General features: G+C 39.4%; 1 protein-coding gene across 3 annotated transcripts in view; it reads right to left on the reverse strand.

Annotated features, from left to right (window-relative positions):
- Positions 1 to 12652, reverse strand: part of ptprea (protein tyrosine phosphatase receptor type Ea) — a 270285-nt gene extending 257633 nt beyond the window's left edge. Inside the window, exon 1 of one of the 3 annotated variants that reach the window (XM_060841967.1) lies at positions 12590 to 12652. The gene's annotated coding sequence lies outside the window, so the exon portion shown is untranslated. Of the gene's footprint in view, positions 1 to 12413; positions 12547 to 12589 lie in introns of those variants that run through there. The other 2 variants (XM_060841966.1, XM_060841968.1) reach the window with 2 other exon arrangements.
- Positions 12653 to 13659: the final 1007 nt, after the last annotated feature.

Below are 13659 nucleotides of genomic sequence, written 5' to 3' on the forward strand. Positions count from 1 at the left end.
AGCCCACCAGAGAATAATGCTTCATGTACTCCTACTGCACATTTTGAAGGAATTGCACAGCATATAATGCTAAAGATTTTGAATTACTTGGTGCATTGACAGGCTTGTGGAGCCTGGAAGAGTCCAGTGTCACTGAGAGGCAGAGCTTGAAGTCCATCATGTCCGATAGTGAAAGTGATGACCAACTCCATTTACGCATCTGTGAACCAACCACAAAATTGCGTAGGATGGCTAATATCTCTGACTCTGTTGCAATGTCGGCAGAAGCAACCCAATGTGGAGTGGAAACACACACCCAGGTCACTCAACTGTTATCATAGTTATGGATACCAGTGCCTAAAAAGGGCTTGCCGTATTTCAATACCTATGACATTTCTGGGATTATGGAGCTACCATGCAGTTCAAGTGTCAACAGCACCATGAAGATCAAACATGCTGTCTCTCAGAAGGTCAACATTTAGTCACCCACCACAGCATCCTCCCAATGCCAACACTCAGCCAGCCCAGAATGTTGCTATCCATGCCAATGTGCTACAAATTTAAAGCTAGACCCTCCATAGTACTGTATCTGTAGTACTAAAAGAAATAGGCACCACATAACCAAATTTTGCAGCCAAGTTGTCATACTAATATCTTACTGCAATTAAATAGCACCTTACTGGAGATTACACCAAACACTATATATGTTTAGTTCCTTTATTGCAAGGAAGGAGATAGTTGCACCACAGAGAATGCACTGATGTTGCACTGAACAGATCTCTGGCAATGAGAGTATTGTCCCCCAAAGAGATGAGGTATAAATGCCCTAAAGTTTAGAAGAATGACAGAAGATCTCATTGAATCATTTAAAAGTCTTAAAAAGCTTGACAGGGTAGATGCAGGAAGATTGTTCACCCAGTTGGAAAGTTTATCACTCTTAGTCACAAGCTCAGAATAAAGAGTTCACAATGTAGGCCTTAAATTAGGAGAATTTATTTTCCAGTCAAAAGGATTGTATATGGTTAGTCATTAAATACATTTTGAGAGAAAGAGAGAAAAGACAGACAGATCTGGAGATGTTTGGACATTAAAGGAATTAAATGTTATGTAAATAATGTAGGACGGTGACATTGTGGTAGACCGGCCACGATTTTGCTAAATGGCAGAGCAGTCTTAAAGAGCTGAATTCCTTACTCCTATTTTGTACATATACATACCAGGCCTGGAGTGTGCAACCACACCTTTCCATTGTATCAAGACGTCTAGTCTGGCAAAATGTCATCCATTGTCTTCAGTTATACATGTGCAAGCATGCTAAACTTTAAAACATTTTAACTCAAAATTATAAATAAAATTACAAATTACCTTTATGTCAACCTATTCAGAGATGTTATGACACCCTTTAGAGCAGGTGGGATTTAAATCTAGTCTTTGGCTCAGAGGTAGGGACATTACCACGTGCGACAAGAACTCAAAAGGCAGTTTGTTAGTGATAATATTTTCCTGAAATTAATGGTAAAGTTTTGGCAAATCTGCCAAGAACATGTAGTGATTTGAGCATCTTCCTTGGTACAATTGTTGGCATATTTTCTACAATATCGGTACTGCCCTGATAACTTGCTGAACTGGCACCAAAGTGCATTGACAGCAGTTGCACCTACACAGTGGCAATGAAAAATTGTCACCTGTATATGCATATTAACAGCATTGCAATACTGATCAGTGTATTAAAATGAGTTATGTCAGAATTACACTGAGATGATCCTTCCAGAACAAGCAACTAGTAATGATCACAGTTAGATTGTTGGCAGTCACTGATATTCAATAAAAAATAATCTTCAACAGAATTCAGCAGTTTCACCTTCCTCTGATCATTACCTGTGGTTCAGTCATAGAGCATAGAACATTACAGCGCAGTACAGGCTCTTGCCCTCGATGTTGCGCCAATCTGTCACACCAATCTGAAGCCCATCTAACCTACACTATTCTATGTCCATCCATATGCTTGTCCAATGACGACTTAAATGTACATAAAGTTGGCGAATCTACTACTGTTGCAGGCAAAGCATTCCATACCCTTACTACTCTGAGTAAAGAAACTACCTCGGACATCTGTCCCATATCTATCACCCCTCAATTTAAAGTTGTGTCCCCTCGTGTTTGCTGTCCCCATACTTGGGAAAAGGCTCTCCTTGTCCACCCTATCTAACCCTCCGATTACCTTATATGTCTCTATTAAGTCACCTCTCAACCTTCTTCTCTCTAATGAAAACATCCTCAAGTTCCTCAGCCTTTCCTCATAAGACCTTCCCCCCCATACCAGGTAACATCCTAGTAAATCTCCTCTGCATCCTTTCCAAAGCTTCCACATCCTTCTTATAATGCGGTGACCAGAACTGTACACAATACTCCAAGTGTGGCCGCACTAGAGTTTTGTACAGCTGTAACATAACCTCATGGTTCCAGAACTCGATCCCTCTATTAATAAAAGCTAAAAACACTGTATGCTTTCTTAACAACCCCGTCAACCTGGGTGGCAACTTTCAAGGATCTGTGTACCCGGACACCGAGATCTCTCTGCTCATCTACACTACCAAGAATCTTACCATTAGCCCAGTATTTTGCATTCTGGTTACTCTGACCAAAGCGATTCACCTCACACTTGTCCGCATTAAACTCTATTTGCCACCTCTCAGCCCAGCTCTGCAGCTTATCTATGTCTCTCTGTAACCTACAACATCCTTCGTCACTATCCACAACTCCACCAACCTTAGTGTCTCTAACCCACCCTTCTACGCCCTCATCCAGGTCATTTGTAACATATTGTATGACTAAGTATCAATAAAAAAAGGTCTCCATGAAATGTCGAGAAAGACAAAAGGAGAAACTTGCATTCATATTGCATATTTCACCACCCCATGATATAGTAGCATAGGATCGAGTAGAAGTAGAACACTTAGCCCTTCACTATGATCATGGTTGATCTGACTCTGGCTTTAGCTATATTTTCCTGTCCGCAACTCATAATCCTTCTTTATCTATCAAAACTTATCTAACCCTGCCTTAAATAAATTTCAAAAGCAGTCTCTATTCCCTTCTTGATGAAAGTCCAGTCCCCTCAAAATCTTATTCATTTCAATAAGACCATCTCTTATTCTTCAAATGGTATGCAACCTAATCTGATCAATTTTTCTTCATAATATAACACTTGCAGCTAGGAACAAGTCAAATCAACCTTCTAAGAATAGCTTCTAAGGCAATTATAAGCAATTCAAAAGCAATATAGTTCAAAAATGAGATTGATGCTCTTCACATTAAACATGCACTTTCACCAATGACCTGTACGGCTTCAGTAAATTTCTATATTCAATAACCAATAGTTCATGTTGCTCCATCAACCTATTAACTTTAGGAGTCCCAACTCTCTCCGGACCACCATGTTTAGTAATCTCTGTCCATTTGAATACTATGCTGCTTTTCTGTTCTTCCTTTCAAAGTCAACAGGTTAATATTTTCCCACATAATATTTCATTTGCCAAAAAAAAAAGAGTTCCTGCGGTTAGAAGGACTGAGTTCAAGTCTTACCTATTTCAGAGGTATGTCATAACATTTCTGACAAGGCTGATTTTAAAAAACTACTTTTGTCAGTCATTTAACCTGTCCTTTTTTTTTTGTGGACTACTTCCTCTTGACAACCTATTTGACAATCCTTTTTCATTCATGATGTTACCCTTTTCATATGTTGTTATCCTGGCTAGCAAGTTTTGATGTGGCACCAACTAGTTCTTCCCTATTCAATGGATGTTACTTTGTCAAAATAAAATTCTAACAAATTAGTTAAACACTATTTCTCTTTCACAAATCCATGATGAAATTCCTAAAAAATTGAGAATTTAAACAAAAAAAAATTCAGTTATGGTCTCTTTAATAATGGATTCTAGAATATTCTCTACAATAGATGTTAAGCTAACTTACCTATAATTTCAGGCCTTCTGCCTCTCCTTTCTTTAGATAAGTGTGTTACATTTTCTATTGCTATTTTCTAATCCACTGGGACTTTTACAAAATTTAAAGGAGCTCTGGAAAATTATAAATAGTGCAATGACCACCATGTCTTTTAGATGTAGATTTGCTCGCTGGTTCATTTCCATACGTTTCGTCATCCTATTAGGTAAAATCTTCAGTGGGTGTCCAAGGGAAACACTGTTCATGATTCCTGCCTTCCATGTTTGGGTTTCATTGGGTTGGTGATGTCATTACCTGTGGTGATGTCATTTCCAGTTATTTAGTGGTAGATGGGGTCTAACTTGATGGGTTTGTTGATAGAGTTCTGGTTGGAATGCCATGCTTCTAGGAATTCTCATGCGTGTCTCTGATTGACTTGTCCTAAGATGGATTTGTTGTTCCAGTCGAAGTGGTGGCCTTCCTAGGATATTAGTGAGAGAAGGTCATGTCTTCTTGTGGCTAGTTGATGTTCTTGTATCCTGGTGGCTAGTTTTCTGCCTGTTTGTCCAATGTAGTGTTTGTTACAGTTCTTGCATGGTATTTTGTAAATGACATTAGTTTTGCTTCTTGTCTGTCTTTCGAATTCATTAGCTGCTGTTTTAGTAAGTTGATGGGTTTGTGGGCTACCATGATGCCAAGGGGTCTGAATGGTCTGGTAGTTATTTTCAAGATGTTTTTGATGTAGGGGAGAGTGGCTAGCGTTTCTGGATGTGTTTTGTCTGCTTGTTTGGGTTTGTTGCTGAGAAATCAGCGGACTGTGTTAATTGGGTACCCATTGTTCTTTAATACATGGTACAGGTGATTTTCCTCTGCTCTGCATAATTCCTCTGCGCTGCAGTGTGTGTTGGCTCATTGAAATAACATTCTGATGCAGCTTTGTCTTTCTTTTAAAATACTAGGAGATAGGCCACAAGTCCAAGACATTTGACTGCCCTTCAGTTCAACAATTAGTTTCAAAAGGTCCCCTGCACTTTTTCCAGGGTAATGACGGTAAAAGTTCATCCTTCCCTGTCACTTCTTGATTTTCAATTACTTTTCAGAAGTTTAAAGTCTCCTGTAATAAACACTATATCTTTTTAAAAGTATCTACTATTCCTTTGTTTTTGATTAATTTCCCCAGATGCATTCTATACAGGAAAAACTAGCTTTTGTTACTCTTATTATTCAAACAACTTGTAGAAACTCTATGACTAGCTAGGTATCATTCTCTTTTAGCTGCCTCTTCATTGCCTTTTTCCCGAATTCTTAAATCTGCATAATCCTCTAATCTACCAATAATCTTTGTTAAAAGATCACACAACACTAGATTATAGTCCAACAGGTTTAATTGGGAGCACTAGCTTTCGGAGTGACACTCCTTCATCAGGTGGTTGTGGAGGACACAATTGTAAGGTACAGAATATATAGCAAAGGTCTACAGTGTGATGTAACTGAAATTATACATTGAAAAATACCTCGATTGTCTGTCGAGTCTTTCATCTGTTCGAATACCATGATAGTTTCACTTCTTTCATATGTAAATCACACTTTTTTAAAAAAAAAGTTGCATTCTCAGGCTAGCTATAATGATTGGTGTTAGCTAGACAATATGTTGAAGGTGTTAGCCCCTTGTGTTCTCTGTCTATACCATGATGTTTAGAATGATTCTAAATTTAAAAAGTGAGATAAAAGAGTTTGACATGAATTCATGCAGTTTTAAGCAAAGTACAATGTAACTCTGCAAGTATAAATTCACCCCACAAAATATATGCGTGCATGTGGGTGGGTGTGTATATGTCTGGGTTGGGGGGGTGTTGAGAGAGTGTATATGTGTGCACGCATGAGAGTAGAGTGTCTTAAGTCTGTGAGTGCCATACCCATAGGGAGGGCCTCAACAGGGACCTTGGGTTCATGTCACACTACAGGTGACCATCATTGGACTACACACACACACACCCAGACACTCACACAGACCCCCACATGCATCCTCTCAGAGACTTAAACTACTCTATACTCACGCACACACATATACACTCAACTCCCCAACCCAGGCACACACACATTTTGTGGGGTGAATTTGTACTTGCAGAGTTACATCGTACGTTGCTCAAAAACTGCATGAATTCATGTAAAACTCTTATCTCATTTTTTTTAGATTAGAATCAATCTAAACATCATGGCATAGACAGAACACGGGGGCTAACACCTTCAACATATCGTCAAGCTAACAGCAATTGTTACAGCTAACCTGAGAATGCAACTTTTTAAAAAAATGTGCGATTTACATATGAAAGAATTGAAACTATCATGGTATTCGAACAGATGAAAGACTCAACAGACAATCAAGGTATTTTTTAACGTATAAAATCAGTTACATCACACTGTAAATTTTTGTTATAAATTCTGTGCCTTACAATTGTATCCTCCACAACCAGCTGAAGGAGCAGCGCTCCCAAAGCTAGTGCTTCCAATTAAGCCTGTTGGACTATAACCTGGTGTTGTGTGATTTTTAAACTTTGTACACTCCAGTCCAACACCGGCATCTCCAAATCATGACTAATCTTTGTGGATTTAAGGTGATTCTTTCTCTGTAAGTACTATCCTTAACTTCCTTACTTAGCTAATGATGATGTATCTCTTTCAATAAATTTTTCTTTGTCACTGCAGAAAAAAGTATTAATAAACTTCTCCTTAAATTCTGCCATTGCAACTTGACTATCATACCTTTTAAATTTAGTTTTCCCAGTGAGTCTTTGCTCATTGATTTAGATTTTGAATATTAGTCATGGACCCACACTTCTCTTTCAAACTCCACAAGAAATTCCATCATGTTGTGATGTCTGTCATCAAGAGGTTCATTAACAATGTACATTATCTGCTCTATCAGCAACCTCAAATGAAAAAGAATTTAAGATATCCAGCTGTCTGGTTAGCTCTAGAATGCACAGCTCTGAGAAACTGACTAGAAGAGATCCTATGAACAAATTTCCACTTTCATCATTCTGATTCTCTTAGTCTATATGAGATTAAAATCACCTATAATTATTGCACTCCATTTCTTGCATGTCCCATTTTACTTCTTTCTGTATGCTATGTCTAAATTGTTTCACAGATAATAAAAGTGCATTATAAGTATAATGTTGTGATTTAGCAAGTAAAAAGACTAATTTTGGATGCCCACAATATCACAGAATTCCCCCTTACCCTAACAAAGAACACAATACAGTACAATTGCCCATGCTTCTTTTTGCAATGTGTAGAAAAGATGAACACCACATCAAAAGATGAGTCACCTTCCTTTCAACACATTAACCATAACATGTTTTGAACTTTGATCCAAAGAAAGAGATGAAAGAAGATTGTTCTGTGTCAATTCAGTGATTAAATTAAAATGTCAGTTGCTACATTGTAGAAATTGCTTTACTTAAAGAGACTTAATTCTAAACTTTTTACATAAAATTAATCTGAAAGTTTGTCTGATGATAGAGCAATAAATACCATTAGTGATCATTTTGCCGATCTTTAATTGTGTTGTACAGTACTTGAAGTTTGAAATCATATTATTTTGTATTTGTGTCTTTGGAGACAAATACATGGACATGTTAAAAACATTTTATATTTAAACATATGTTACAGTTGACCCCCTACCCTTAAGTCCTGGATTTAGTGTGTCAAAATCAGCTTCTTTCTTAAAACAAAGCTTATCGTATCAACAATGCAGAATGGCATCATATCCAACCATTATACATTGTTTAAAGTGCTCACTTGGGTCACGAGCTTTCCCTTCAGCAAGATTAAGCATCTCACTTTTATAAGAGTTCATGCAATACATAATGTGAAGGAAGTCAAGACTTGTTATCCATTACACAATGTTTGGATAATAAGTACGCCTTAAGTGTAATACATGCCATGATGTATTTGGTTTGCAAGTATATAACAATTTTTTTAAAGTCCATCATTCACCTGCAGCCTTAAACTTACAATCAGTTACAACTGCTCTCTGACTGACCTTAGCATTTACAAGCTGCTATACTTAGGTGTTTTTGCTTACTTAAAAGAGAGCCTTTAATGATAAATATGACAAGATAATGAATACACATTACAACCATGCTCCATTCCTGGAAGCAATGAATTGGTGATCTGTTGGCATTGAAAGTTGCACTTCTTAAATGACCCTATCATATTTCAAAGCAGAAAAAACAATATAAGAAGAAAGATGCCAGGTATTTGCTTAATGCTTTACCCATTTGTATCTGATAACCCAATTTGTCCTAAAAGGCTGAGGTTTGGTAGTTATTTGTAAATCCCAATCTGCCGAACTTTCCTGTACATTGAGGGGAAATGGTGTATGTCAAGCAATGTGTTTGAACAGCATGCTTAAAGGGGACAGGAAAGTTAAGGAATATTCTAGCGCTGCTGATAGATTTCACATATACATAAATGCCCTGAGGAACATTCTGCAATGGATGTAACTTCTGATTAAAGAAGGTCTCCATTCAAAATTCCAGAACATTTTGGGTAGCTGTCATCATGGTGAATGTGCAAAGACAATCCTTGGTGCAGACTTTTGGCCTGTGGCAACCAAATCATAGATATCTTAAAAGCTTTTATATCAGCACACCAAAAATGTTCTCAGAGGAAAAGACACCCTTATGGAGAAATATAGTGGTCATATCACTGGATTTGTAGTCCAGAGCCCCAGATTTATGTTCTAGGGACATGTATTTGATTCCCACATTGGCAGATAGTGAATTCAATTGAGTCGAATTCAAATCCGGAATTAAAAGTTAGTTTAATGGTAACAATTAACCATTGGTGATTGCGATAAAATCTAATTGATCATAATGGTTCAATAAAGTGGTGGATAAGTTTAAAAGGTCTTGCCGCTTATAATATTGAAAATACTTTTGTCAAACTGTACATATATGGATGGCAAAAACACTTGAATTTTTAACCATTAGTGGGAATTATTACTCAGACAGTAATTATTTTGAACACTTTTTTAATATACCATCCATGATTTTCAGTTGAGCTGTAAAACTGCCTTCATTGTGCTGTGATAGTGAGTGAGCACCTTTTGAAATTGTTTGTATATGCAGATGAATATTCTAATGGTCAAATGAAGTGAGTAAAGCTGTTAAAATGGATTAAAACAAAAGAGGTGGGCATTTTTGAAGCTTTTCAGCAGGACTCTTTACATGGTCCATATAAATGGATTAGATTTAACTGGAAAGGGATAGAATCAAGAAGCTGGCAAATAATTCAAAAAATGTGTTGTCAGGTTGTATGTGCAGAAATGTGACAAAAAAAAAGGCATCAATTCAGAAAGGTGTAAGGCATTGCATTTGGGAGGGCAAATAAAACATTGAAGTACACCGAAGTGGTAGAACATTGCAGAGGAACAGAAGGACCTTGAAGTGCAAGTTAAAGATCCCTAAAAGAAGCACAACCAGAAAGCTGGCTAAGACAACATCCAGATCACTTTTCTTTTTTAGCAAGACATAGAACAGAAAAAAAGGTGAAGTTAAAAACGAGAAGGGTAGAAAATACTAGTTCAGGCTAAAGCTGTAGTACTACCTGCAATTCTGGTCACTGCACTATAGGAGGGATATCATTGCACTGGAGATTGTTCAGAGGATAGGGTGTAGGTTTGCTCGCTGAGCTGTAGGTTTGATATCCAGACGTTTCATTACCTGGCTAGATAACATCATCAGTGGCGACCTCCAAGTGAAGTAAAGCTGTTGTCTCCTGCTTTCTATTTATATCTTTCTCCTGGATGGGTTTTTTGGAACTGATGGAGGTCCAAGAGATATTTTTAATTGAATTATACAAATTTCATGACACCTGGATAGAGGGGAAAGGCAGGACCAGTTTCCATTAGCAGAGAGGTCAAAATCCAGAGACTACAAATTTAAAGTAATTGTAGAAAAATTAGAGGGGAGTTGACAGCAAGGTATTTTCACTCTGAGAATGCTGGGGTCTGGAATTCGTAACATGAAATGATGGTAAAGGTAGAAATCTCATTGCTATTTGAAAGTGCATGGATGTGCACTGGAAGTGCTGTATCAAGGCTAAGGGACCAAAATCTAGAAATTGAGAGTCTAGATTGTTCTTTGCTGGCCCGCGGACACAATGGGCCTCCTTCAGTATTATGTTCCTCCCTTATTTAACCTACTTATGGTGCAGCTCCTCAACAGCTCTTGGTTGATCGAAGATATTACTGGTGTTTGCTGACAAAAAGGACCACATGACAACTGTTCTACAATGAACATCCGCACACAACCAGCTATCAATGACACTTGGGCATAAGATTTTATCACTCTTAACCAGAGTGGCTTGCTAAGCCATTTCGGAAGGTGCTTAAGGGTCAGAGGTAGTTTCTTTACTCAGAGAATAGTAAGATTATGGAATGCTTTACCTGCAATGGTAGTAGATTGGCCAACTTTAAATACATTTAAGTCGTCATTGGACAAGCATATGGAAGTATATGGAATAGTGTAGGTTAGATGGGCTTCAGATTGGTATGGCAGGTCGGCACAACATCGAGGGCTGAAGGGCCTGTCCTGCGTTGTAATGTTCTATGTTCAAACACATTGCTTGTGGGTCTAGAGTCACAAGAGTACCTAATGGGTATGATAGCAGTTTGCTTTTATTTCCAGTTTTTGCTAAGGGAATTTAAATTTGAACCAATGTACCTAGAGCATCACTTCATCAGTGCGAAACATTACAATTCTAGTAACATTAGCATGACATTACTATCTCGTGTGTAAGTACAAAACTACTTTAGACATTAGAACTTCTATAATACTTTCCTAACAGTTGCTCCTGGGTCTTGCGATGCTGCTAAATAGTGTCCTTCTGTGCTATTGCCAAGCGTTTCCATTTCGTAGGTAAAAACAATGACTGCAGATGCTGGAAACCAGATTCTGGAGTAGAGTGGTGCTGGAAAAGCATCAGTTCAGGCAGCATCCGAGGAGCAGGAGAATCGACGTGTCGGGCAAAAGCCCTTTGCAAAAGTTGGAGGATTACTGAGAATAAAGGTTGCATTGCTGTGGTTTGCTAGATTCTCAGTCCAGAGCTGGACACCGAAAGACTTGAGTACTTAATGCGAATGCCCTTTGATCGACTTGCCCCACTTTAATTTACCTTGAATCAGCCTCCCATTTGTCTACCCAGGACTAAGTTTCCACCTGACCTCGAACTCTCTCTTCAACCCATTTTTTTTAATTTGGTAGGAACTGTTTCATCTCTTGATTTCTCGCTTGAAGGAGAGATCATCACTGAAACGTTTCTCTCTTCTTCCCGAATTGAACACCATTTAAGCTCCTTTTAGTCCCGAAGAAACGTTAACTCTGCCTCTTTCACCGCGGATACTGCCAGGCCTGTGTGTTCCCCCCCAGCAGTTGTATTTTAAATTCAAATTTCCAGCCTTTGCAATATTTTGCCTTTAATAAAGTATTTTCAGCATATTCTGTCTCCGTGTAGAGTGATTATGGGGATGCCATTGTGCGTATAGTCTTGCCATTTCTCGCGGGATCAACAACTCGCCACAATGTTTAACATAATTTAATCAAAACGAAACGCCGATATAACCGGAGTCTTTCGGTGGACTGCATATGTAAATACCGGGCGGTTTTAGATCAGTTCGAACATGGACAATCCAGCTGAAGCAATATCCCCAACAATTAAATCTAGCCCGTTAACTATTGCCTAACTGACAGAACGGTCCACGGCCTCCTGTAATATCATTTCATCATTACACACCGATCAATCGGTTTTCATGGTGAAACAGACCCTGTGCAAAGTACTTATTAGCAGTTATCAGTATGCAAAGAACAGCCCAAATCCCGCCCACCCGTTGAGCAGTGGCCCACGTGTGCAAGCCTGCAATGCATATTGAAATGTAACAGATTGGATGTGTAAATATCCTGCATGATTCATGCAGAACCCTGTGATGTACACACTGCTGTTGTTTGGCTTACTAATCGTGCCATCCAGTGTTGTAAACTGTACCGAGACAAGAATCGCACAGCTCTGTTCCCAAAACACAAGCAAGATTAGATCCATGCCAAAAGAGGTATCCAGTTCGCAGGCATTTCCTCACTGGGCATTAACAGAGCTGAAACTGCAGTCGGACTCGGCTATTGCAATCATAAACGATTTCCCCGACACCCAGCCTCACAGCCTGTGAATGTTTCACTGTCCCGTAATACCTACACCTTGTCCAGTCACCAGCCCAATTATAAAACCTGACACATCTGGTCATTACCGCCTTCATAGTCGATATATCGCCAGCAATCTCCGTTAACTTTCTTTCTGTATTATAACCTGCAGACTCTACACTCCCCAACAGTTTGATGTTAACACGAGTTAAGCGTAGACTCCCAGTGTGACCAGACACTGGTCAAAAAATCTTCAGCCCAAAGACAGGTTGCAAGGAAAAGCTATACCTTGTTACTGCTCCCTTCTCAGAGCCGGGGCAGTGCTCCTGCTGAGCCGTGTCGACCCAGGAACTCTGCCGTTTCAAACAAATAAAACCCCAGTACTCCGCTGCCACTGAACCGGTTTAGACCCAAAATACAATGTTCTCCGACAAGACACTTGTAATAAATCCGGGGGAACTCACCAGGAAGAAGAAGCCACTGCTTTCCGCCTGCTGCAGTTGACAGTGTCAGCTAAGAGGCAGGGCAAGTGCCGGTTAAATCCCAAGCTCTGCTCCTTCACGTGTTCAGCTCAGACAGCCGCCTGCTGCGGGGAATGGGAATTACCACAGAGAGGATAAAGCGAAGGCACTGGTAGCGATACACAGCCGTTTTCTCTTTCACTGGAGGCTGGGCAGGAACTGATTACAGCAAACTTCACTGAACATTAACGCTGGCCAGTGTTGAAGTGTATGATTGTCGAAATGGTTCCTGAATTTTAGTAGTCCCTTATTTCAAAGTTTAATGTCAGTCCCAATGACAAGTAGCCCCATTATAGCAAACGCATGCTTTTCAATTGTGCTGACAAGCAGAAGGCTGGGAGAACACAACAAGCCAGGCAGCAGCAGGTGGAGAAGTTGACGTTTCTGGTGTAACCCTTCTTCAGGACTGTCGACGTTTCGAATGTACCTTTTCTGGGCATCGCCGCTGAACACAGTCATCTTCTACGCTGGCCGTTCCCAGAAAAAGTTACTGAGTAACAATGAGAGTCGTGTCCTTTCTAGATCCCGGGGAATTGCTACCATTCGCCCTGGTTAGAAACATCTCACCCAGTTCAAGAACTAAACCTGCAACTTTGTGTTCTGTGCCGATGAGATAGGAAACCAGCTGGTTACATTTTTGCTCTCCTGTCTAAACTGCTTTAGACGAAAAGGTGTTTGCTCAAGTCAAATCAACAGGTCACTTATTTTATGGAAACATGAGCTGACAAACGAATTAAAACCCTCATGCCCTCCAAAAGCAGACTTCATAAATTCCGCACCCACATGAAACAGCCTTCAGCATAAAGAAACAAAATCACTAACCTCTAAAGACTGAGAACTTAAAAATTTATAGTACAGCATGGAAACAGACCCTTCGGTCCAACCCATCCACGCTGACCAGATATCCCGACCCAATCTAGTCCCATCTGCCAGCACCCGGCCCATATCCCTCCAAACCCTTCCTATTCATACATCCATCCAAATGCCTCTTAAATGTTGCAATTGTACCAGCC

The sequence above is a fragment of the Hemiscyllium ocellatum genome, chromosome 22 (genome assembly GCF_020745735.1).
Source record: "Hemiscyllium ocellatum isolate sHemOce1 chromosome 22, sHemOce1.pat.X.cur, whole genome shotgun sequence".
NCBI lineage: Eukaryota > Metazoa > Chordata > Chondrichthyes > Orectolobiformes > Hemiscylliidae > Hemiscyllium > Hemiscyllium ocellatum.